This window comes from Nyctereutes procyonoides, unplaced genomic scaffold (assembly GCF_905146905.1).
Source record: "Nyctereutes procyonoides isolate TBG_1078 unplaced genomic scaffold, NYPRO_anot_genome, whole genome shotgun sequence".
In the NCBI taxonomy this organism is placed as follows: Eukaryota; Metazoa; Chordata; class Mammalia; order Carnivora; family Canidae; genus Nyctereutes; species Nyctereutes procyonoides.
Genome location: NW_026575051.1, coordinates 14,702,224 through 14,729,093, shown reverse-complemented (window position 1 = coordinate 14,729,093; position 26,870 = coordinate 14,702,224). Strand labels below are relative to the sequence as shown.

At 40.8% G+C, this 26,870-nt stretch overlaps 1 protein-coding gene and 1 long non-coding RNA gene across 3 annotated transcripts in view; one reads left to right on the top strand and one right to left on the bottom strand.

Annotated features, from left to right (window-relative positions):
- The first annotated feature begins 11,065 nt into the window (after positions 1-11,065).
- The window catches only part of RCAN2 (regulator of calcineurin 2), a 262,870-nt gene continuing 247,065 nt past the window's right edge, over positions 11,066-26,870 (top strand). The window contains exon 1 of one of the 2 annotated variants that reach the window (XM_055329786.1): positions 11,066-11,192. The gene's annotated coding sequence lies outside the window, so the exon portion shown is untranslated. The remainder of the gene's footprint in view (positions 11,193-26,870) is intronic. The other variant, XM_055329787.1, reaches the window with a different exon arrangement.
- On the bottom strand, positions 22,333-25,470 carry LOC129512506 (uncharacterized). The gene is made up of 3 exons (XR_008665040.1): positions 25,410-25,470; positions 25,263-25,324; positions 22,333-23,793 (listed from the first exon to the last, which is right to left on the bottom strand). It is a non-coding gene; the product is annotated as an uncharacterized LOC129512506 (long non-coding RNA).

The window sequence follows — 26,870 nt, the reverse complement described above, 5'->3', positions numbered from 1 at the left end:
GAAACTAATAATACACTATATGTTAATTAATTGAATTTAAATAAAAAAAAGAGTAAAAAAATAAATTTAAAAAGATTTATGCAAAAAAAATTCCAGTCTATGATGGTGCGTGTTAAAATTAAGAGTATTGATTCCTTTTAAAGGTTTTTTTTCCTGAAATTACTTCAGATTCCCTTGAATTTTTAAATTCTTTCCCTCTTTTTACCTTGCATGTGAAAATTCTGATAAATTATTATTACTCTACCACTTTGATCCAATTGTGTTGAGAAATGTCTTACTGAGAACAGGGCTTAAACCCAAGGAACTATTATCACCCAAGTGAAGTTTGGCTGTGGGCAAGTGAGAATTAAATGAAGTAACTTTAATTTAATATGAGTGAAATGAAACTGTAACTTCGCAGTCTTGGTTCCTTTTGGTACATCTTTGGGCCTGAGATGAGATGAGCTTGCAGTATTTCATTGCCAAGTATGGAAAATGTAGAACAGTTGGCAGACTGGTAAATCTTTTCACAAGGAAGTAGAGGAAACTATTCTTATTAAATTCTGGAATATTAGATCTACAAAGATCTTATAGATTGTATAAACCACTCCCCTTCCCCCCAACATTTTACAAATGAGGAAACTGAGGCCCAGAGAACTCAGCTTGACACATAGCTATTTAATTATAGACTGTTGAAAAGCTTGAAATTTGATTCTCTTTTCTACTTTAAAGTCCCTGTTTTATTTATGGCACTTATCCATATTTACTCCCAAACTATTATTCTAGGTATGATAAGGGAGGTGTTGCAGTTGCCTCAAAGTTGAAACTACAGGTTTTATAGTATTTCCTAAATGCAGGTAAGGAGATAACAAAGGTTAGTACAAGCACTGTTGACTGTGTGTACTTGATCTGGAGAGCTCTGAGCTCAGGTCTGGGGCAGCTCCTGACCGCATAAGTGCTCTCATTGGATCCCAAGTAGTGTTCCTTGAGTGATAACTTTGTTTTTCTATCAGGTGACTAGTAGCCACCAAACTCTGTGTGCGCGTGTGTGTGTGTGTGTGTGTGTGTGTGAGTGTGTTGAAGGAAGGAGAAGAACCAAAGCATGTCTCTGATACTGTCACAGCCCAGTGTCACCCAGAAGTCACTGTGCTCCCATAATCCCCAGTTCCTAGTTGGTTGGGTCCCAGCCATAATTCCCACGGACGTCCGTGTAGCCCATCTGAACTGCTTTTTCAGACAGAGTGTTCTAAATCAGGTTTTGTATTTTGGCAGAGGAATGGAGCCCTTTTTCTAATATTACTTCTGTGGGAAAGTGTTTCTGAGTTCCAAACAACTCAACTTACAAATACATTTTTGGAATATGACCTATATATATATACATATATATATGCTGAGGACTGCCTATTCTGGGGGTTAAAAAAAAGACCTTACCATGTACAGCTCAGTGGTACCAAATGCAGGTGTTTTTTATATGATCTTGTTCAAGGAATATCACATCATGTGCCTAAAATCTGAAGCATGTTTAGGCTTTCTTCCAGGAAGGGTTGGCTATCATGTTAGCAACTCACCATGGGATAGAATTTAAGGGCCCAGAGTCCCCTTTTCCCCATTCATGTCCTCAGCTTGGTCTTACCAAACTACCTAAAATTATTGGTGCCGATCAAGGCAGGAGGTCTATATGTACAAAATCAGTTTGTTGGGAACAACTTTTTCTTAAACCCGAGTTTTTTGGGTTTGGCTCTTTAAAATTCAGGTTTCCAGGTTCCACTCCTAGAGACTGATTAAGTAGGTTAGGGACAAGATGCTGGAAAGGTTTCTTTTCTTTTCTTTTTTTTTTTTTTTTTAAGCTCTCTGGAAAATACTGGTCAAGTTAAAGCTGAGTCAAGACATTTATTGTTTCACTGATCAATTCATTCAATTATTCATTCCTTTATCATATACCAAAATTTGCTCATTGCAACATAGATATTAGGTACTGGGGATAAAATGACAAGAAAATCATGAGTATCACAAGAGAAGAAAGCAATGTGAGTACCACTGATGTTGTCTGGTGAGATTTGGAAGACTGAAATCATAGGAGGCCTTGCAGAAGCATTGATCCAAAGGGCAACATATTGAAAAGTAGAGGAACCACATTCTTGAGTCAGATTGTCTGGATTCAAAGCCCAGCTCTACCACTCACCAGTTTATGACCTCTGTCAAGTTGCTTAAACTTTCTGTGCCTTAGTTTCCTCATCTGTAAATTGGAGGCAATCTTAGTACCTACCTTAGAGGGTTTTGTGAAAGTTAAATCAGCCTATGTAGGACAAATGCTTAGAATACTTGTTTTGAGCTTTCGTGTGTGTCAATCCCCTGGAAGCCTGGTTATAAACTGGTTTCTGGATTTCACCCCAAGTTTCTGAGTCAATAGATCTGGGGTGGGCCTGAGAATTTGCATTTCTCACAATTTCTCCAGTGATCCAATACCACTGGTCCCAGGATAACTCTTTGAGAATCACTGTCTTAGCATATAGTACCAAGCATTTGTTGCTATTATTTTCACTTGATCATTGATGGAAGAATTTGAGCTTGCTCAGCAAAGGCACCCAGGCAGAGGGAACTGCCAGTGCATAGCATGGAAGACTGAAAACAGAGGACATGCTCCAGTAACAGGGAGAAACAGACTGGCGTAAAGACAGGATGGATTGTGGCCATCAGACTCTGAAGAACCTGGCCCCATTTAAGTATAGATGTTATCTGAGAGTAACCAGAGAGCCTATTATCAGCCATTACCACCTTCGCACAAATTAATTTATCAGTAATCTGTCACCTTGTCAAATCCTGGAGGAATCTGACTAATGCCTGGCAAATATGGATCCCCTATGGGTGCTCCTTCTTTGGAAAATCAACCCACACTAATGAGTCACAGACATCCTCGAGGGTGATCAGTCATCCAGACCCCAGTGGAAGGACTTACCTCACTATGGGACATGGGGGATCTGTTATCACACCTGGAATCAGCCTATTGACATCTGCACCCTCATACTCCTGATCCTCAAAGCATTTACAGCCTTTGCAAGACTTAAAAAAGAGTACAATAACATTAGAAATCTTCTTGTACCTATCTATGAGTATTTTCCACACTGTAGCTGACTTATTTTTATATATGTTTTCCACTCCATTGCCTGTCAAAGGAGCATTAAAACCAAAATACAGGCTCTCTATCTTTTTGTTTTTGTGGGTTTTTTTCCTTTTTGAGAAAACCAAATAATTCACGAATTTCAGTTTAACAGACAATTCCCGTATTGCAGCCCCTTGCACATTCTTTTTTCTGTGAAGGAAGCTCAGATCAGCTTAGCTGCCCTATGGCTGTTCTTGTGCATGTCATTCCACCAACGCTTTAACTGTATAACTTTATACACTCCACATGATCCAAAGCCAAGTAAGATCCAGCCTGGACAACAGTGGCTTTTATCCTGGCGTGGTGAACCTGGAGCCACTGTGAAAGCAGACTAGATTATTTTGGGCCTAGCATGCTGTAATGAATGGAAAAAGAGAAATCTGTGCGATAATATGGATGTGTCATGCAAAAATGAAGAGGGAGTCAGACAGAGGGAACTGCTCTTACTGCTGCATCAAAATTGGAGGAGGAGGAGGTTGTGGGCGGAGAGAAATCATTTATAGGAGAAAACGCTCTGTTAGGCAGAAAGAAAGAAAACCCACATCTAAGTTTGCTAGTGACTGCCTGTACATTGCTCTTCAGTTATAAGTATATTTGTGAGTTTAGTGTGTAAGCATGTGTGTGTGCGTGTATGTATGCATGCTTACATGAGAAAGAGAGCTGTGCAGAAAGACTCTGCTTGCTTTAATGCTCTGCTGTTATCAGTTTGAATTCCTCAATCTGTTTTGATCAAAGCGCCCTGTGTTTTCATTTTGCATTGGGTTCCCCAAATTATGTACCTAGTCCTAGAGAGAGAGTTTCATTGATGTGAGATGACTGGAATATGGCATACAATTTTAATTCTTAAATTTTAAGACTATTTAAAAAATATGTGTACCTCATTTTACCTGTTCAGTTTTTTCTTACTACTTTATATACTATCCGTGTGCTTTTTTCACATGGGAGTCCTTAGAGCTTCCAACACAGCCATGGTCATTTGATTTTTTTTCTTGCCATAGAGTAGAAGTCCGCTAACTTTTTTTGTAGAGGAGCAGATAGCAAATATTTTCAGCTTTGTGGGTCTTGAGGTCTTTATCACAACTACTCAACTGCCATTGTAGGAGAAACAGCCATAGGCAGTACCTAAATGATTAAGTGTGGCTGTGTTCCAATAGAACTTTATTCATGAGAGCATGCAGGGGGCTGGATTTGGCCTGGGGGCCATAATTTGAGGACCTCTACCTTAGAGCATGCTCCTCTTTTTGATGATAATGATGCAGCCAATAATGAAACATGATGATGATGATGATGATGATGATGATGGTAATGATGACGATTATGATGGCTAAATTTTACTCAGGCCAGATACTGGGTAAAATGCTTTATGAACATTATGGTATTTAATTTTCACAATAATGTATAGTAGTATGGTTACCATGATTCCAACTTCACAGATGAGAAAACTAAAGTTTAGAGGAATAATTTGTTTATCCAAGGATATTCAGCTAGTAATATCAGAATTGATATGAAAACTTCAGACTTGCCCTGGGCCCTAGTATTTCCAGCCCTTCATTTCTTATACCCTTGCCTGTAATTCAACTCCATCCTGGGCTCTAGAATTGATCCAAACTTTAGGTGAGAGGGATGTTGTAGGGAGCTCAAGCCTCACTGATATAATCGAGCTATCCTTAGAGCTTCCCAAGCCTCTTGGTTCCCAAGAACCAGTACTCACCTTGGGATCCTAGTAATAGAATCTCTGTCTTGTCCTGTATTCTATTTCTCCAAGCTTTTTATTTGTCAAGGTGAGCCAGTGTTTCAATGGGAGACTTCTTGGTGACAACAATGTGCTTAGATAGTTATTTTTGTCTGTCATGATGTTATTTGGGACCACAGTGAGATTTTTGGGCTGGGTTTGGCCCAATGCTAGAGCCAATTTCTTCTTGTTCAGCCTCTATCTATTCTCCATCTCCATGCTTGTCCAGCCCTAAAGGTGAATCTTGTCCTGGCTGCTGCTCCTCCTGTCTGTCCCATGTTATAGTAGTTAACAAGGCAAGGCCACAGATCATCCTCTTCATGGCTAGTGTGGTTCTTTAACGGTCCACTGCTTTATTTTCCTCTCCAAATTAAATTCATTTTTGAAGACTAGCCCAAATCCTGACCTCTCTATAGCATCTTCCTGCACCACTCCTATACTCACAGAACGTTCTTTCATTGGCCATCACACAGCCTCATCTTTTGTTCTTCTCTAGGTGTCTTGGGAGACTTATGCTTATTCATTTCTCTTTCAAAATCCCTGAGAAAGTACACATATTACTTTTGTTTATTTTTCACTTGTAGAAAGTGTGATGGGCATTAGGTATCAGGTATTATCGATTATTATTAGGGAGTATTGATGGGCTGGTGAGATTGCCAAGGTGGGAGAGAGCTTATCTGTACAGTGACAATATGTCACTGGTGAGAAAAAGAAAAGTGGCCTGAACAGCCTGAACAGCTGAGCAGCTATGATCTGCCAGGCATGATCAGCTTGGCCTTGATGTTCTCCTCTTGAATACAGTTTCACAAAATATCCTAGGACAATGAAGAATCAAGACAAAAGCAAGAGCTTCTGCAACCACATATAAACAGAGACAAAAATGTTTCCAAACTAGAAAAATGATCAAACCTTCCACTTTCCTGGCTGATATGAAAAGTCTTTTCTTTGCCAATTATAGTTGTAGACTTACTTCATTTCTACTGCTTTATAGACAAGATTAACTAATACATATGCAAGCAAATTAATATTCCTCCTTCTAACAGCATCCAATCTAGAGTAAAGCATTGCTTCTTTAAACTCTCTCCAAAATCACTTCATACAAGTCCAAATCCTATGGTAAGTCTTCTGATGTCCTCTTAATGCCATGCCACATTGTCCCCATAGAGTACATTCTCTTTTATTGCAGTGAGCATAAATTCAATTTATTTAACTATAGGTGTGTTTATGGTGGTCTTTGGCTGGAGGACACTGACACCAGATATTCCTTGAGCCATTAAAATCATAGTCTTTCATCTTGAATTTATTTCCTTCAGGGAATTATGTGTTCTTTTGTTTCCTCCCATGTAAAGTCTCCAGTCTATATACCAACAATGAATGAATTGAATGTGAAATTAAAAACACAATTCCATATTTAGATATAAATTTAACAGAATATATATAAGATTTATATGAGAAAAGCTACAGAACTCTGATAAAAAGAAATCGAAGAAAAACTAGATAAATGAAGAGATATTCCATGTTTATAGATAAGAAAACTAAATATGGTCAAGTTTTCAGTTCTTCACGACTTGACTTACAGATTCGATGTACTCTCAAGCAAGATTCTGGCAAATTATTTTGTAAATAGATATCGACAAACTAATACTAAAGTTTATATAGAGAGGTAAAAGATCTAGAATACCCAACAAATATTAAAGAAGGATAAGAATCAGATGACTGATTCAACCAGACTTCAAGACTTACTATAAAGGTACTGTGATTAAGAGAGTGTGATATTGGTGAAAGAATAGATCAATAGATCAATGGAACAGAACAGAGAGTCTCTAAATAGAGCCACATAAATATAGTTAAATGGTCTTTGACAAAGGAGAAAAAACAATACAATGAAAAAAAAAGATCATCTTTTTAAGAAACAATGCTGGAACAAGTGGATACCTACATATAAAAAAATATGTGTGTATATATATACACACACACGCACATACACAGACCTTACGTCCTTCATAAAAGTGAACTCAAAGTGGATCATATACCTAAATGTAAAATGTTACAAAACTATAAAACTCCTAGGAGATAAAATGGGAGTGAATCTAGAGGACTTTGGATATTATGAAGACATTTTAGATAAAACACTAAAGGAACAATCCATGAGATAAATCATTGATGAGCTGGAAATCAATAAAATTAAAAACTTCTGTTCTGTAAAAGACACTGCTAAGAGAATGAGAAGACCAGCCACAGAGTTGGAGAAATTATTTACAAAATACATATCTTATAAATAACTGTTATTCAAACTGTAAAAGAATTTTTAAAACAATAACAGCAAGAAACAAGAACGATAAGAAAGTAAACAACCCAATTAAGAAATGGGCATAAAAACTAAACAGACAGCCACCAAGAAGATATATAGTTGGCAAATAAGCATATGAAAAATGTTCAAATCATTAGGAAACTGTAAATTAAAACGAGTGAGATTATACTATATACCTTTAAGAATGGTGAAATGCCAAAACACTGACAATGACAAATACTGGCAAGGATGTGGGGCAATAGGATATTTCATGCATTTCTGGTGGTGATGAAAACTGGTACAGCCTCTTTGGAAGACAATTTGGTGTTTTCTTACATAGCATAGTTTTACAGTATGATCTAGCAATCTCACTCCTTAGTATTTACCCAAAATAGGCTGATAACTTACGTTTGTATGAAAACCTGTACACAGATGTTTATAGCAGCTTTATTCATAATTGATAAAAATTGGAAGCACCCAAGATGCCCTTCAGTAGGTGAATGAATAAATAAACTGTGCACATCCAGAATACAGAATATTACTCAGCGCTAAAAAGAAATGAGTTCTCAAACCATGAAAACACATGGATGAACCATAAATGCATATTACTAAAAAGAAAAAAGGCTACACACTGTGAATGTTCTACTCTGTGACATTCCAGAAAAGGCAAAACTATGGAGACAAACATCAGTGGTTCTCAGAGGTTAATGGGGAGGCAAAGAGGAGCACAGAGGATTTTTAGAACAGTGAAACTATCCCCCATATGACCATAATGGCATATACCTTAAACACTTGTCAACGATCAAAGAATGTACAACACCAAAAGTGAACCCTAATGTAAACTATCGCATTAACTATATGGTTGATACTGATGTGTCAAAGGAAGTTCATCAATTGTAAAAAAAAAAAAAAAAAAGTACCAATTTGGTGGAGGATATTGATAATGAGGGAGGCTATGTCTTACTGGGTGCAGGGGGTAAATGGTAAATATCTGTACCTTCCACTCAATTTTGTGGTGAGCCTTAAACTTTAAAAAATAAAGTCCACTAAAAAACAAGAATACCCTCTTGCACCGTTGGTGGGAATGCAAACTGGTGTAGCCACTCTAGAAAACAGTATGGAAGTTCCTCAAAAAGTTAAAATTAAACTGCCCTATGATCTAGCAATTTTACTACTAAATATTTTTCCAGAAGATACAGAAATTCTGCTTCAAAGGAGTACATGCACCCGATGTTTATAACAGCATTATCAATAGTAGTCAAACTATGGAAAGAGTTCAAATATCCATCAAGTGATGAATGGATCAAGAATATGTGGTATATATGCCACATATATACAATGGAATATTACTCAGCAATCAAAAAGATTGAAATCTTGCCATTTGCAGTGCTGTGGATGAAGCTAGAGTGTATTATGCTATGTGAAATAAGTCAGAGAAAGACAAATACCATATGATTCCCTCATATGTGGAATTCTAAGAAACAAAACAGATGAACATATGAGGGGGGGGAGAGAGAGAGAGAAACCATAAAAGATTTTTAAGGTTAGAGAACAAACTGGGGGTAGGCAGAGGATGGGCTAGATGGGTGATAGGTATCAAGGAGAGCACCTGTGATGAGCACGGAGTGTTGTATGTAAGGGATGGACCCACCACTCAATTCTACTTTTGAAACCAATATTGCACTGTATGTTAACTAACCAGAATTTAAATAAAAATTTGAAAAAAAAATAAGAATACCTATATCTCAGTGGCAGGAAAATGATCATGTTCATTTTTTATAACAGCTAAGATAGAGTGAATGTTAACTGTTTTAATTAATCTTCACATTGAATCTTATGGTTTTCAAAATTTCTGCAATAGACATATTACTTCCAGCAGCATAAAACTTTCTTTGTACATATATATTTACAAAATAGATTCTAGTAAGAAGAAAGTCTTCAAGATGGTGATGATTCTAGGAACTACTTATTGCAAGTGAGATTTTGTTTAAAGGATTGAGGATGTTTTACAGGGGGTCTTGGAGTGGGTGAGACATGATGACTATCTTCATGTATTTGAAACAGTTGGAGAAGTTGTTGGACTCTGTCTTCATGGCTTCAAAAAGTGAACTAGAACCAATGAGTGAAAAATCCCAGGAAGGTGAGTTTGGGTTTAGTATATGAATGCCTTTTCAGAGCCTTCTTTTTCTTTTTTCTTCTCTTTTTTCTTTTCTGTTTTTTGTTTTAAGATTCATTCATCCATTTGTGTATGAGGGAGAGAGGAGAGAGAGAGAGAGAGAGAGAGAGAGAATGAAGGGGGTAGAGAGGGAAGGACAGAGAGAGTGGGAGAAAAGCAGATTCCTCACTGAGCTTGAAGCCCCACATAGGGCTCCATCCCAGGAACCTGAGATCATGACTTGAGCTGATATCAAGAGTCTTTTGCTCAACTGACTGAGCCACCCAGGCGCCCCAGGAACCAGACAATTCTATTTAAAACATCATCCATCTAAATCAGCGGATAGTTATGAATTCATGCATCCAGAAGTTTACAAGAGTAAGGAGTCTAAGGCCATTTTCAACTCCGAAATTCTGTCTTTATTTATATCAGTGCAGATTAATGGGAGTGAAGAGCTAAGGTCTACCTTTTCGTCAGTGCTTCTTGGTTTTGTTTTCAAAATGAAATTTCACGCCACCCCAACACGAGGTGGTGGTGTCTGGGCGACGGAAGAATAATTGCGAAACTCATCCGCGGCCTCAGTGTCTAATTCTGATATTGTCATCAGGAAACAGAAAGGCATAAGAAGCAAAGGGAAAAGGGCCTGCGTGTAGAGCAGTTAGACGACGCAACACACAACTGATTCCAATACCGTCCCCTGGGTCCTGGAGCGGCCCGCACGCGCACCCCACCCGGCCTTCCTTCCGTTTGCCGCCCTTGCCCCACCCGATCTTGTCGCCGCTCACTTTCTCCTGCCATCAGCCCTGTCCCAAGCGTCGCCCCCGCCCCCGCCCCCCCCCCCCGAGCCCCAGGCTTCCTCCGGCTCTGAATTGCTTTTATTTTGAGAAGCGGAGCCGGCTACCTTGAGTTCGTGGGGCAACCGATCTAGCCTAGAACCTGATCCGCCTGCGACCCTCCACGGTGCGACCGCGGCCTCCGCCGGGCCCCGGCTCTCGCACGGCCCTTGCCTTGCAGCCTCGGCCCCGGGTCGGGGGGCGAAGCCCGGGAGCCCGCGCAGGGCACCTTCAGCGCGGGGGCGGGGCGCGCGCAGGTCTGCAGCCAGAGGGCGCCGCACCCCCCGCGCAGACGCCCCACGACCCGCGGCGGTTCCCGCCCTGTCCTCGGCCGGACCGGGGCGGGGGTCGGTCTGCGTGTAAGAGGCGTCTCTCTCCCAGGACCCCCCCCTCCCCCCCGCACAGTTTGCTTCCCCGCCAGTGTCCTCTGCGCTGAGCGGCGCAGGCAGCCCTCGCTCCACGAGCAGCCCCCCGCGCCCTCCGACCCCGGGCCCTCCCCGCGAGGCCGGGGCTCCTGAGGACTGGCCCCGCGCCGGGGGTCCGGGGGGGCTTCTCCGCGTGCTGCGCGCCCCGAGGGGACAGCGGGGTGGGGCGCTGAGGGCAGGGCGGCAGCCCCGGGAGCCGAGCGGGTGCGGGCGCGGGAAGGGCGCCGGGTCACGGGGGAGGGGAGGAGAGGAGGCCACTCAGGGGCTTTCGGCTTCCTGGGGTCTGATTGGAGGTTGGCCCGATGAGTCGGAGCTGGGGGCGCGCCCATCTCCGCTGGCTCCGGCGCGAGCCGCCGGCTCGGCCCCTCCCCGGAGCCGCTTTGTCCCGGCTGACGGCGGCCGAGGTTGCGGGGAGGAGCGGGCGGGAGGAGGCGGAGAGCCGGGCGCACGCGGACCTCGGCGCCCGGAGGCGGGGCGCGCCGCGCACGGCCCCACGCCCAGGCCCGCGGGCCCCGCGCCCCCCCACGCGCTCGCCGGCGGGCAGGTGAGCCGCAGTCCGGCCCCGCGAACCCCAGCCGCCGCCTCAGCCTCCGCCGGCGCATCGCGGACGCCCCGCAGGTCGGTTATGTAACCGCGCTGGCCCGCTCGCCCCTGCGCCCGGTCCGGTCGGGGCTGCGCGCGGCGCCGGGGCGGCGGGGGGACGCGGCGGGGGGACGCGGCGGGGGCGGGCGGGGCGCGCGGCGGGGTTGCGGGCGGCGGGGGGCGGCGGGGGGCGCTGCGGCCGCCGGCTCTCCCGACCCCCCTCTAGAGGGCGCGGGTCTCCGACTGCCCCTGCCCCGCTCCCGGTGGCCCCAGGGCGCGCCTGTCTGGCGGCGGCAGCAGCAGGTGCATAAGTAGAGCAGCGAGGATGACGCCGAGCCCCCGGGACTGGGGTGCGGAGACGGGGAAGGTGGACTACACGCTGAGAAAGAAGGAGCAAACGGAGAGGCTCCCTTCCCAGTGCTTACCAAAAAAAAGAAAAAGAAAAAAAAAAAAGTGCCGGGGAGAAGGAAGGTACTTTGAGGCGCAGCGGGCTGGGAATTGTCCTGCCTGGGATTAGCGGGCATGGGTCATCTAAAAATAACTTCAAGTTTGAAAAGTGAAATAGGAGGGAGTGCAGTGTGCCGAGTTTGTCCGCCTGCGGGATGCTTCGCTCTAGAGTCACCAGAGGGAGCGGGCAAATCCGGCCGCCTGTGGCCTCCCCGGTTTCCAGGGTGTCTCGGTTTGACTTTTAGTTAATGATTTATTCTCCGGGGCCCTGCTGTCTTTTTCTTATCCCAGAATGAATTATAGCAGAGGGCATGTTTTGAGACTTTGCTATTTCCTGCGTTGGAATACAAGTGTTCAATTGACATCGAATTTAGAGTTTGCTGCCGAATTTAGAGCTTTTGTCTTTTGTTTGTTTTGTTTTGTTTTAAATATCATTTTAGTGGAAACAAAAGTTTCTGGACTCCCTTTACCATACAGGCCCACAGCTGAGGGTGAAAAAATGCTACAGCATTCCAGTCCACGCTTCTGCCTGCCTTCAGCTAGAATCCCACTTCACCTCTCACACGGAGGGTAGGCTTTAGGAAAAGTAGGACTCTTTTTTTTTTTTTTTAAATACCACTCACCTTTCTCACGTATTACATCAACATCAAAACACAGGGCAAATATATCGCAGGTACAGGGCAACACTTGCTAACTGGCTCCCTCCGTTCTGGGGAAAACAGTGAGGTCCAAAAAGCTTAGAAGCTGGAAAGGATCAAGAAACAGGTCAGCATTGACTGTGGAACAAGGCAGAGAAGTGAGCATTTGGCTGCTTTTCAGTCTCCCCATTGATTTTCTTTAGCCTTAGAGCTATTATCTTAAGTACAATCAGTCGTTGCATTGAATTAGTCTAAAATGTGAGTTGCACTTTGCTTTCAGATTCACTGCAAATCAAATCAGTGTTTATTGAGCATCTACTACCTGAATCCACTCCGCAGAATTCTGTGAGGGAGAAGTGTCCTCCATAACGCTGCAGGATTGCAGGAGCTTTCAGAATGCAGGTCCTGCAGAACCCAACTAACTCTGGGAGGATGTGGCGGTCTCTCTGCATTGATGAACATTTAACAGGCGTTAAGTGGGAACTTGAGAGCTTTGCCATTTGCAAGTTCATATCACACTCTTTTGAAAACTACTTACGTAATCATTTGCAGTTACTTATATATGTTACAGAAACTGGCTTTATTTGAGATCAGCTTTGATAGTCACCGAGGTCTCATTTTATTATTCCTTTTACTACCATCCACTCAGTTGATTCAGCAGTTCTTTGTTATGCATGTAGTGTGCGTTATGTAGGTCCTGTGACAGGATAAAAGAATGAGGCCCATATCTTTCAGAAATCAATTTAGCAGAAAAGAAGGATAAGAAAATAAGTAATAGTGGTCCACATGGTGAATGGTTAAGTGGAGATAGGAACAACTTCATTGGAAGCCCAGAGGGAAGGGTGGAGGGGACTCTGGAAGAGCTTGCAGAAAATATTGTGCTTGCAGAAAATACTGCATTCCAGTAGTTGCAGTTTTCTAGAGAAGGGGCTAGGTAGGTGTTCCACATTGAAAGAAAGTTCGTGTTGAAAAAAGATTTGGGTACTCTGAAGTGACGGGGCGGCAGGAGAAGTTGAGCAAAGGGTTCTTTCAGTGAGCCTCGGATGCGAATATATCCTGCTAAAGAGGAGAAATTATACAGTCTTTATGGGAGGGATGATTTAATCTAATTCACATTTTGCAAAAGTGACTTTGGAGATGATAAGTAAGATAGATGGTGTTGCAAAGGGGAAGGAGCTGAGATTTTAGACCACTGGAGTGATCCAAGCAAAATAAGTCAGTCAGTCAGTAAATAAATAAATAAAATTAGTTGTGCCTCAACCAGGTAGATTGCAGAAAGAGAAGAGACATCCTCAGGGAGACATTTCAGAGGGAGAATCAATGGCACAGGGTCACCAAGTGGGGAGTGGTGTGGAAGGACTTGATGTTTAGATGGATGTTCAGGTTTTTAACTGGGTTAGGAATTAAATGAGAAAGATTGGATTTGAGGAAGGTGGGGAATTTTAACTGAAATCTTTTCCTCTAAGATCAGGAGCAAGACAAGGATGCTCACTCTTGCCACATAGTTCTGAAAGTCTTAAACACAGAGCATTTAGGCCAGAAAAATAAATAAATGAAAGGTACTAAATAAGAAAGGAAGGAGTAAAAATGTCTGTATTTGCAGATGGCATATATATAGAAAACTCTAAAGACTGCACTAAAAAACTGTTACTAATAATGTCAGTAAAGCTGCATAATATAAAATCAATATACAAAAATAAATTGAATTTCTATACACTAATAATGAACTATCAGAAAGAGAAAGTAAAGAATCCCACTTATAATTATATCAAAAAGAATAAAATACCTAGGAATAAATTTAACCAGGGAGATGAAAGACTTGTACACTGAAAACTATTACCTTGATGAGAGAAATTGAAGAAGACACAAATAAATGGAGAGAGATTCTATGCACATGGATGGGAAGAATTAATATTGTTAAAAAGTCCATACTAATCGGGGATCCCTGAGTGGCTCAGTGGTTTAGTGCCTGCCTTTAGCCCAAGACCTGATCCTGGAGTCCCGGGATCGAGTCCTGCTGGCATGGAGCCTTCCTTCTCCCTCTGCCTGTGTCTCTGCCTCTCTATGTCTAAAAAAAAAAAAAAAAAAAAAAAAGAAAGTCCATACTACTCAAAGCAATCTATGGAGTCGATGCAGTCCTTATCAAAATATCAATGGCATTTTTCACAGAAAAAAACCAAATAATCCTAAATTTGTATGGACTCACAGAGACCCGAAATAGCCAAAGCAATCTCAAGAAAGAAGAAAAAGCAGGAGATATCACACTTTCTGATTTTAAACTGTGTTACAAAATCATGGTAACTAAAACAACATGGCATAAAAACAAATACGTGAATCAATCGAACAGAATAGAGAATCCCAAAATAAACCCACATATATGGTCAATTATTTTATGACAAAGGAAGAATATACAGTGAGGAAAGGATAGTCTCTTCGATAATGGTGTTGGGAAAACTTGACAGCCACATACAAAAGAATAAAACTAGACCCCTGTCCTTATACCATATGCAAAAATTAATTCAAAATGGATGAAAGGGGCAGCCCCGGTGGCTCAGTGGTTTAGCGCCGCCTTCAGCCCAGGGCCTGATCCTGGAGACCCGGAATCGAGTCCCACGTCAGGCTCCCTGCATGGAGCCTGCTTCTCCCTCTGCCTGTGTCTCTGCCTCTCTCTCTCTCTCTGTGTCTCTCATTAATAATAAATAAATAAATAAATAAATAAATAAATAAATAAATAAATAAATAAGCAAGCTTACCTGAAACGCAGGTTTAAAAAACAAACAAACAAACAAAAATGGATGAAAGACGTGAATGTAAGATTTGAAGCCATGAAATTTATTTTAGAAAGCATGGGGGTAATCTCCTTGACATTGGTCTTGGCAATGATTTCTTGGATCTGTCAACAAAAGCAAAGAAATCAAAAGCAAAAATAAACAAATGGGCTACATCAAACTGAAAGCTTCTTTACAACAAAGGAAACCATCAACAAAATAAAATGCAACCCATCGAGTGGGAGCTATTTACAAATCATTTATCTGGTAAGGGTTATATCCAAAGTATATAAAGAATACATATAAATCAATAGCTAAAACTCCAAATAGTCCAATTTAAAAAATGGAGGACATTTTTTTCAAAGAAGACATACACATGGCCAATGAGTATGTGGAAAAGTGCTCAACATCATTAACCATCAGAGAAGTGGAAATCAAAACCATAGTGAGAAATCACCTGACACCTATTAGAATGGCTATTATCAACACAAAACTAATAAAACAAAAAAGAGACAGTATTGGCAGGGATGTGGGAAAAGGTAAATCCCTGTACACTGTTAGTGGGGAGATAAATTGGTGTGGCTGTTACAGAGAACAGCATGGAAGTCCTAAAGAATAAAAGTAGAACTATTACATGGTCCAGAAATCCCACTTCTGGAAATTTATCGGGAGGAAACAAAATCACTATCTTGAGAGAATATCTCCACCCTGTGTTCATTGCAGCATTATTTATAATAACCAAGACCTGGAGGCAACACAAGTGTACACAGATGAATGAGTGGATAAAAAACTATAAGATAAAATAGATATACAGATATATAGAATAGAATACTATTCAGCCACACAAAGAGGAAAATACTGTCATTTGCAACAACATGGATGGACTTTGGGGGCATTATGCTAACTAAGTCAGTCAGACAGAGAACGATAAGTATTGCATGATCTCACTTATATGTGGAATTAAAAAAAAACAAGCTCATAGATACAGGGAACAGATTTTTGGTTGCCAGGAAGTGGGGGATGGGAGGTGGGGGGAATGGGTGAAGGGGGTTAAAAAATTCTAGTTATAAGAGAAATAAGCCCTGAAGGTGTAATGTATATCATGGTGATTATAGTTAATAACTGTACTATATATTTGAAAGGTGCCTAGAAAGTAAATCTTAAAAGTTGTCATCATAAGGAATAAAAAACATGTAAATATGTGAGGTGATGGATATTTACTAAACTTATTGTGGCAGTCACTTTGCAATATATATAAATACAAAATCATTATGATATGCACCTGAAACAAATACAGTATTACATATTAATTATATCTCAATACAATGAGGGAAAAGGGCAGTAACCGAGAAAGAGTAGATTTGAGAAAAATGGGGAATTTTTACTTTAAACATCATGTGAAAATGCTCAGTAGGCACTTTTCAAAGGTAACTTCTTTGTTTCTGGTGCTAACCTTCTACTTGTCTTACCTTCATTCCTGAGACTGTTAGGGCTGCCTTTAGAGAAGATGGAGATGAATTTGCTAGCAGGAAATTATTTCTACTCTTTCCCCAAAAGTGAATGTATGAACTGTCATTTATCTGAGCTAGTAGTAGTAGTAATAACAGTAAAAATAATTTCAGTGATAATAATAATGTAACATTCATTCATTGTTTATGCTGAGCACAAAGAGGTTAGAGCTCTATGAGTTATCACATTTGACCCACCCAGTAACCGAATGAGGCAAACACTATTGTTATTCTCATTTAATTGACCAGAAACCCAAGGCAAAGAGAGGGCACCTTATCTAGGCCACACAATTAATAAGAGGTGCACTTGGGCCTGACCAGCACTCTGAATCACCAGTGTGAATTAATACATTGGAATAAGTCCTTTAAGTCTGGAATGTATTTTTGTACCCTATGTTTGAATATTTGTGGCTGCTGCCGTAAAAGAGAACAGCCCTGAGTCAGAATCCTGGCTCTCATCTGGGCTCTACACCTGATTTGTTGTGTGACGTCTGCAAAGTCACAGCCCTTCTTAGGCTTTAGTTGTTTTAAATCTGTATAGTAATGGGAGAAGAGGTTGACTAGATGATCTCTCGAGTCTTGACATTTTGAAGTCCTGCCACTGTGTCTCAAATTTACTATAGAGCCACTGATTTAGGTTAAAATTATGCCTCTCTGATCACTTTTATTTTATTCTTGTTTTAATTTTTTTCTTTTTCTTTTTTTTTTTTTTTTTAGATTGAGAGAGAGAGAGAGGGAGTGAGAGTGCAAGGGGGGAAGGGAAGAGGGAAGTAGAAAGAGGATCTTAAGCACATTCCGTGCACAGTGCGGAGCCCATTGAGGGGCTCAGTCTCACCATCCTGAGATCATGACCCGAGCTAAAATCAAGAATTGGATGCCCAACCGACTGAGCCACCCAGGTGCCCCCTACTTGGTCACTTTTAGAATAGGAGTACTATTACTACTGTTACCACTACTACCTCTTCTTCTTTTCACCTCCTCCCCCTCCTTCTTTTTAACAATATAATGATTCAGCAGTTCTATACATTACTCAATGCTCATGGATAAGTATAATCCCCTTTATCTATTTCACTCACCCCCCAGCTACCACCCCTCTGGCAACCATGTTTGTTCTCTGTATTTAAGAGTCTGATTTTTGTCTTTTGTTTTGTTCCTTAAATTCCACATAGGAATGAAATCATATGGTGTTTGTTTTTCTCTGATTGACATATTTCACTCAGTCTAACACCCTTTAGATTCATCCATGTTGTTGCAAATGGCAAGATCTCATTCTTTTTTATGGCTGAGTTATAGATGTATAACACACACACACATATGGTACCTCTTCTTTATCAGTTCATCTATGGATGGACACTTGGGCTGCTTCCCCTATCTTGGCTATTGTAAACAATCCTGCAGTAAACATAGGGGTACATATATCCTTTTGAATTACTGTTCTTGTTTCCTTTGGGTAAATACCCAGTAGTGGAATTACTGAATCATATACTATTTCTCTTTTTAATGTTTTGAGGACCCACCATGCTGTCTTCCACCAACAGTGCTGGGTATGGAGCCTGCTGGAGATTCTCTCCCTCTCTTTCTCTCTCTCTCTCTCTTTCTGCCTTTTCCCTGCTTGTGCTCCCTCTCTCTCTAAAACAAATACATAAATCTTTAAAAATTTTTAAAAATGAAGAAGACTAACTCAAATGATGGCCTGTCCTTAACAGTTTGATGTGAACTGGTTTATAGTGTAGGTACTAATGGGTATTGATGTTGGGAGAGCCCAGTTCAACAGGGGGCAACCTGAATGAGCACCAAGTGGAGGACTCTCCGTAGTCACTGATCAGCTTCTTTATTTTAGATGTGTCAGGTAAATTCTATGAGACTTAGTTTCTTCATCTCTGAATAATTGGGGGGACTCGTATGTGTGGAATGCTGTTGTAAGGATTGACACAGATAACATAAAGCAAACACTGCATACCCGAGTGCCTCATTGAAGGGACTCAGTAAGTGGGAATTTTCACCCCTCACTCCCAGGGGAACAGACATGCAGTAAAGGTAGGTAGAGTGTTTCTTTTCTTTTTTACTTTTTATTTATTTATGATAGTCACACAGAGAGAGAGGGAGAGAGAGGCAGAAACATAGGCAGAGGGAGAAGCAGGCTCCATGCACCGGGAGCCCGACGTGGGATTCGATCCCAGGTCTCCAGGATCGCCCCCTGGGCCAAAGGCAGGTGCTAAACCGCTGCGCCACCCAGGGATCCCAGGTAGAGTGTTTCTTAAGAAATCTTTCTCCTACTTCATGGTTTTGCTAAGGGCCACCCCTTAATAAGTATCATTTTTCTATCTTAGAAAGTAGTATATATTGGGAATATAAAAACATGTGGCACATTAAAAACCTTCCAAGATGTGAATCTCAAAGTATCCATTAGAAAATTACTCTATTACATATAAAGAAGCTTCAACTTTCCATAACACAAAGTTTTTGGCTCTTCTTTTGTCATGTCACAAATAGGCCAGGATTATTGTAAAGAAATAATATGTCTACGGTTGGAAATTCTGGATCCCATTATCATGGGATTATTTTTATGGTATCAAATATACATCGACAGAATGACTTCCCGCTCTGTATGCATGCTGCCTTTGCCTTTAAAATGTTCACTGTCCTTGTGTCTTTTCTCCTGTGTTACCAGCTGCCAGGTGTCATATGTTATAGGTTAATTTAATTAATCAAGTTGAAGATTTTTTTTTTTTTTTAAGAAGCAGCCTTAAGCTCAACCAAAGCTGTTTTTAACTCCCTTTAAAAAAGTGTACGATCATGAATGGTACTTTCTGGAAGCTAAAGAGAAGTTTCCAAAAATAGCTCAAACTTCCTGAAGTTCTGAGTGCCCACAGAAAATATTTTCTATTATTAGTATGGAAAGGGACTTATTTTCATATCTGATTCCCTCCATACACAACTCACTTTGAAACAAAGATGAAACTTGGGTTTTCTAAGCTTTGGAATGTGTGCATAAGAAGATATCGTAACAGTAACAGTTGCTGTTGGACAAAATAATTGCATAATTCTTTGAGAGCTGTATCCTAGTTTTTATTACTGTTGTCTTAGTTCTCTGTGGGAATAACTGCTTGGTTGTTTCATGTATTGATTGCTACAAAATATTATGAGTTCTTTGAGGGCATGGGCCATTCCCTAATACTCCTCTTACAGTGCTGAGGATAAAGTAGAAAAAGCATAAACTTGGCATGAAAAGGCCTGGATTCTCATCCTGGCGCTGTCACATCCCAGCTATGTAACCTTGAGCTTCCCATCGACCTAACAGTCATAGGAGCTGGCATTTGTTGAATGCTCCCCTTGTTTCAGACACTGCTCATTTAATCCTTACAACAACTCCACCATGTGGTTATTATCATCACTATTAACATGTGAGTGCACCCTGAGGATTAGGAGGAACAAGCACATTCTCTGATTGCAGTTTTCTTATCTCTACAAAATTAGGAAAAGAATACTTGATGTTCCCAACGAACAGAGTGGTGAGGATGAAATGCTGTGAGCCTGTGAATGTGCACTGAAAAATGCAATGCCCTGCACAGGTGTTAAGGATGATTGCCACAGTGGGGACCTCCCAAGAGATCAGTCATAGTTGGGCCTGGTATAGCTCCAGTTTTGTTTGGAGAAGGAGGTCTACTGTGTATAAAATGCTTTTATAGAATGCATTAAGAAAACTATTTCCTTGCCCTTTTTATTGGTAGTTTGTTTATGATGCCTCTTTGTTTCAAGGGTAACTTACTTGTTGTCAACCAAGACTTGACTAGACTGGGCCAGGAGGAGGCTGACCAGACCACAGAAGTGGGTCCTGCTGGTAAAGGGGAGGGAGTGGAGAACATGATTTACAGACAAGACATAACTGCTAGAGGGATATTTTAGTATAAACAGAGAAGGCTGAAAGTCAAAGCCAAGGTCGAGAAAGACATAGCCATGATGTACAAGAAATCATCACCAGGGTTTAAGTGTAAGCAACAGGTGGGACATGGAATCTGCTTAAGAAGGCTAGAAATATTCCCTAATGTCTGGTGAGGTCTGTCTACCTAGCCGGAAAACTAGGGACCCTCTGGCCTGTTTTTTAATGGTTTCTTTTTCTTGGACTTATGTGCTTTCTATAAAATTCAAAAAAAATTAAAACAGAATGATATAAAAAGAGAAAATGAAAATCACATGTACTACCACGAACAAATGGTAATTACTATTAACATTTTGTTGTATGTCCTTTCAGACTTTTTATATGCATTCCCAATGTAGAATTGGGATCGTACTGTGTTTAGAATTTTGCCCTCTGTGCATTTCACCAAACATATTAAGTAACTTTTCATGTGAAGTCAACAGCCTTTGTGAACATTGCTTTCAGTGTCTGCATAGTATTCCCTTGTATGATTTTACCAAATCCATTTACCTTCCCTCCTATAGTTGGACATTTAGATGATTCCTAATCAACCAAAGTATCAAATTACTTTATCTCAAATAGATGAACCTTCTCTAAGCTTTCCCTATATGTTGACATTGCCTTTGTTTTTCCAAGAGGTTGTAGTAATTAACATTCCCATAAGCAGTGCATTAGAAGGTAGGGCTCACCTCTGTCCTGCTTGTAAGCACTCTTTTGGGTAGAAGTAATGGGAGGCTGCTATTAGTACTTTCCAGAGATAACCTTTACTCTGGAAATGTAGCAGCTTAACAATTGGTGTAGGGAGGCTGGGCTTTTTGTGTGGGAGTGGAGAATGTGTGGGTGGGGAGCTAGTAGATTATACCTGTATAAGTGTTTATAGGAGAGTTAACTATAGTGGCTTCACTTTTCTGCTGGTGGTCCTGTTACCAGGGGCTTGGCATTTGACATGGGTGGTGTGGGGCTAGAACACTGACAGCTGTCATTGCAGCCTGTTGAGCTACTAAAGCTGACTTAAACTAAGCAGAATTAGCAACCTCCGTTTGAGGGAGAACTGGTTCAGTTTGCCTTTAAATCCTGAAAAATATCAACAGCAAGTTTGCCTCTTCATTTTCTTGAGTTGGGTTTGACTGGTTCCCCTTCCCCTATTGGCAGGGCCTTCTGGGCAAAGCTTCAGTCAGGTATGTATTTTTATCTTTCATGAAGTGGAATACAATGCAGAGTAAACTGCATTTGTACAGATGACTAAGGCTTTCAATTGGAATGTTCTTAAAAATCACTTGAATGGTTATTATTCTAGAATTTTAACTTGGTGATTAATCAGAGTAGTCTTTCACAAAGGGCCTCTGCATTCACTATCAGGCTGTCATCAACCAGGTTGATGATATTGACCAATTTATTGAGATAAACAGCTAATATGTATCATTTTCCCCCATGAAATTTTCTGTAAGATAGGCTAAATGAATATAATTTATTTTTTATTTTGGCCTCTGTAGCCATTAAAGATAAAAGTCTAGTAATGGGTCTCGCCAGGACAAATCAGAGTCCAATTTATACTTATCTCTTGAGATTTAATAATTTGCTCAGAAAGAAATTATTTATTTGATTACAGGTATCATATGAATTTTGAAATAGAGGATAGTGAATTCAGATAAATTAATGGTAGTTCAAACAAATTTATATGCTCAAGAGCAGAGTCTCAGCTTTGACACCACGAGTGGAAGCAAAGTATTAATTCATGAATATGTTGATTTTTTTCCTGCTGTGTTGCATTAATGATATTCATTTGATCTTTTATGATGTACGAACAACCATTTATAAAAAGGTTACATTTTGGTCAGGCAAGATATTCAGCAACTGATCTGTCATAAATGTGTTTATTTGGTATCCTTTATTTTCTTATTTTTCTGTCTCTTGGTGATTTCTGTGCCACACACAGCTGTTGTTTAGCATTAAACTTCAAAATTTGACAAGGTGACATTTAGATGAAGCTCTGAATTGAAATACTCGCTCGGGCAGATTTTCAAGCCGTACCTTCTGACTTTGTTCAAGCACCACAGTTCATGAACAACCCAAGGGGATTCTTGGTTCAATATTGGATGCTGCTTTTGGTTTCTGCCTCCTCCAATATCATGGGTGGGGAGAAGGGATTCCTCATTTTGCTCTGCAACTACACTTGCAGGGCTGGTGTCATTCTGGAGGGCCAGGGAGATTTGCATGGCCCTCACCTGTGTGCAGACCCATTTGGAAAGACTGTCTCCAGATGGAGGTGAGATAGATGGTAAACCTGGACACCTTGCCTCACCTCCCCTAGATGCAGATTACTCTGATTCAAGCCCTCCTTCAGGCTGTGTGAAAACTGTTCAGACCATTAAACCAGAAACTGTAGAGCATGACTCTACGTAGGTTCAATTGTGTATTAGTGAAATTTTTAATAACTGACATGAGACATAGGACAGCCCACAGTGATCCTGTGGGAAAACCCAGATGCATGGTTTTGCCTGTGTGGTGCTCTGCTTTTTCATGCTTCTTTGTATTAACCTAAATAGCTCCTATAGGCCACAAGGCAGGTGCTGTAGGGATGACCCTCTTATTCATGAAATGGCCTGAAGGGTCTCTGAATGTGGAAATCTCCAATCGTAGTGGCTCCTCATGAGGCTTCTAGTTTTATTCTTTCAAATTGCTGTTTAAAAATCTCTCATATAAGTATGACTCTACTTTTTGCAAAGGCTCTTGTGTTGGGTGAGAAGGCCCAGTTATATACCATGCTTTCAGCATTTCTTCTCACCTTGAATAGAACCTCTACTTCTTGGGCCAACTGTCACCATGCTGTCACGGCCATACCTGGCTATTGTCTTACAGCTCAAGCCAAGGTGTGGTACTGTGAGAAGGTTATTTTATCTGAACAAAATTAGAAGTACGTTAATGGATATTCATGAAAACCAATCCTAGGTATTTTTATGACAGTATAAATTTCAAGGGCATATCTTTTAGGAAAGAAGATCCAAAGAATAATAAAGATTAGAAACATTCACCAGCTGGTATTTGGGGGCTGCTGATTCCCGTGTATCTGGGAGGCTGATGTAGATTTCCTAAGAGATCCCAGCAGCACTCACTCTACCCCACCCCCCATAGACCGTGAGCTCTCTTTGAGTTCTTCCATTTGTAGAAGGGTGATTCTAGATCATGACGGAGTCCTTCCTCTGATTTTGTGCAGAGACTTTCCCTTTAGAATCTGTTACCCCCATTCTTCTTCTCAGGACTCCTCATTTCTGTGTTCCTAAGGCTTTGAAAAGCTATAATAATACTTCTTCCTTCCAAAAGAGTGAATAAACAAATAAGATACAGATAATCTTCTTCCTGCAAAAAAAAAAAAAAGTGATGTTCCAAGAGTAGAATATAAACACTTAGATGAAGGATTTTTTTTTAATATATGAGAAAAGAATCTTTTTTTTTAAATTTTTATTTATTTATTTATTTATTTATTTATTTATTTATTTATTTATTTATTTATTTATTTATGATAGGCACACAGTGAGAGAGAGAGAGGCAGAGACATAGGCAGAGGGAGAAGCAGGCTCCATGCACCGGGAGCCCGATGTGGGACTCGATCCCGGGTCTCCAGGATCGCGCCCTGGGCCAAAGGCAGGCGCCAAACCGCTGCACCACCCAGGGATCCCCATGAGAAAAGAATCTTGTAGTCATTTGAAATCATCTAAATTTAAAAACATCTAGTAGAAATGGGTCATTATCTAGTTTAGTGACAGATCCTCCCTGAGACAGTCGTTTTCTTTGCCAGATTTTTTAAATTCAGTTTTAATTATTCTTTTCGATCAGGCCAGTCCTTTGAGAGATTTTCCAAAATTCTGTCTCTTTTTGCTTTTGGGTTTCTACTATGAGATATTTGTATGCAGCCTTTATAGTATCCTATTAGTGCTTAAGCCATTCATATACCTCTTTTCTTATCCTAGGGTTTGTGGTGGCTTATTTTTTAATATATAATACCATTATGAGGGCATTCCTCTTATGTTGCAGAGCTTATGGCAGTCTTGTTTGCTGTCAATCATGTCAATGTGAATGCTGCCAAATATGCACATTCCTTTTCCTAATTATAAATTACTTTTTTATGGCTACTTATTAGTGAATCCTAGGGGACCAATAGTAATCATTGAGACAGGGCTGCTAGAGACCAGATATTATTTGTTCAGTTTCCTATTCTAATAAATAATGAACCACTAAGTCATTTTTAAATAAATCAAAAGTCCTTATAATAAATAACAAACTAAGAAGCAGTTGCATACAATTTGCAGATATAGAATGTTATAGAAATGCTACATGTAATAATCATCGGGGTAAGAGCTGTCTTACTAATGAGAACTAATTTAGAGCACATTGCAAACTGTATAAAATTATAGGTGGCCATTCTCCTGTTTCTGCTTCTTAAAATTCTGTCTTCTTTCAAGTTCCATCTTTTCCAGATTTCCTCAAGCTCTGAGCCTTCAAAAGAGCCACTCTTTTTTTTAATCTGTATTTATGATACATAATTGGGCTAATCTTTATATCTCATTCACTTACATATTCATTCATCATTCACTCATGTGTTCATTTATTCACTCACACCCACTATGCACCAAGTCTGTGCTAGCCACGAGGGTATCAAAGCTAGAACACAGTCCTTGTAGTGAAGTTAGAGTCCAGGAGACTTTAAATATTCTTGTCTACCTACATCCTCTGGACACTAAGCACCCTGAGGGTGAACTGCCTCTACTCATTCCTGCTGTGACCATCCGGCACCCCCACCCCCGCCCCCGCCTCGCTGTACTCCTCACCATGGCCTGTGTCCGGTGGGCGCTCCATTCAGTGGTAAAAGGAACTGATCATTAAATCCATCCTAAATAATTCAGAAACACAAGATTAATGATTCCAACACCTTTCAGTGTCTTTAAAGCCTTTGTTCTCCTCACATAATTGCTAACCATAAAAATAAGGAACTCCAAAGATGAGTCTGTCTCCTCTTACTCTGTGTGTCAAAAGGCCTCTTCTCAGAAAGTGATCTAGTACACGCCCCTTACGTTCCAGAACACAAGTATATATGACTGGTGGTGGCGTCTGAACTCAGATCATTTTGAAATGCTTTTGTTGGGGTGAGACAGTGTGTTCTCCCCCCCTCTTTTTTTGTGAGGCGAGAATGTGTGACTAAACAAATACTTGTGGCTATTGAGTACCTGGTAGGCAGTAGGCATCGGGCTGAGCACTTTCCACATATTATCACACGTAGTCTCTTCAGAGCCCTGTGAGATAGGCTCTATTTTTATCCCTATTTTATTTAGATGAGGGAACTGAGGCTCAGGCAAGTAGAGTGTCTTGCATAAGGGCTCGCAGGTCAACAAGTGGTAGAGCCAGGGATTCAACAGTGGCCCTTCTGCCTCTACAGCCCATCACTCCTTGTCAAAATGGGGTCCATAGAGGCATTCGTGGGGGAGGGGAAGACCACTTCTACATGGTAATGTTTAAATGTTGGGTTTTTTTTTTTTTATTTCACTGATAATTCAAAATAATATTAGCCACTTCTGGATCATCATGTATTAATGAATAACACTGACGTATGATTTTGGTGACTAAATTTATGTTTTTATGTCAAGTTGCTGCCAATGCTACTTTAGTTGCCATGGGCTTATGAGAATGAACTGCGGCTGTCATTTGCCTTTGGTGAAGGCACGTGATGGTATGAGCACCAGTCCGGTACAGTTTAGTTTTGTGAGGAGTGAAGAAATGTGGGAGGGGAGTCCTGTCTACTTCAAGGTGGGTGACAGGTTGGTTTGGAACCACAGAATATCCATGTTGGAGTTTTTAGTGTAACAGCGAGAATAAAGGGTTGTTTTAGCAGAAACATCATCACCTGAACATCATATCAATGTTGTTAGTTTGAATTGGATTTTTTAAACATTTCCTTTGTATTTGGCTAGGACATTCAGTCGGAGTTCGATGGTTTTAGAGGAATTGAAACTGTAAGAACTTAGTTTTATGTTCTTATGTATTTAAGGATTGTGGTCACAATAAAAATGGTTTAAAAAGTCTTCTGTACATTTTTTGGATTTGAGCAAACTGAATTCCTCTGCATTACATTATGAAAACTTCCAAAACAATGCTCTTCCACCCACCAGGTGGATCCCATGTGGGATCTGGCCTTCAGGGGTGAGGGAGGCATTGATGTATCCTTTCAACCTGTCAGCCATATCTGGGAAGGTTAAGGTCTGACCTTAGAAGAAATTCTCCCTTGCTGTGGTTCTCCTCTGACTGGCCCTATCAATCGAGGTGCCTTTATATTCTTTGTCACTCCTTGTCCTGGCTCCGGTAACTGACAGTTGTGTCTGCCTATCACCCATGGTTTATAAATCATTTTCTCAGCACCACCGTGAAGATTTGTGAATGCAAGC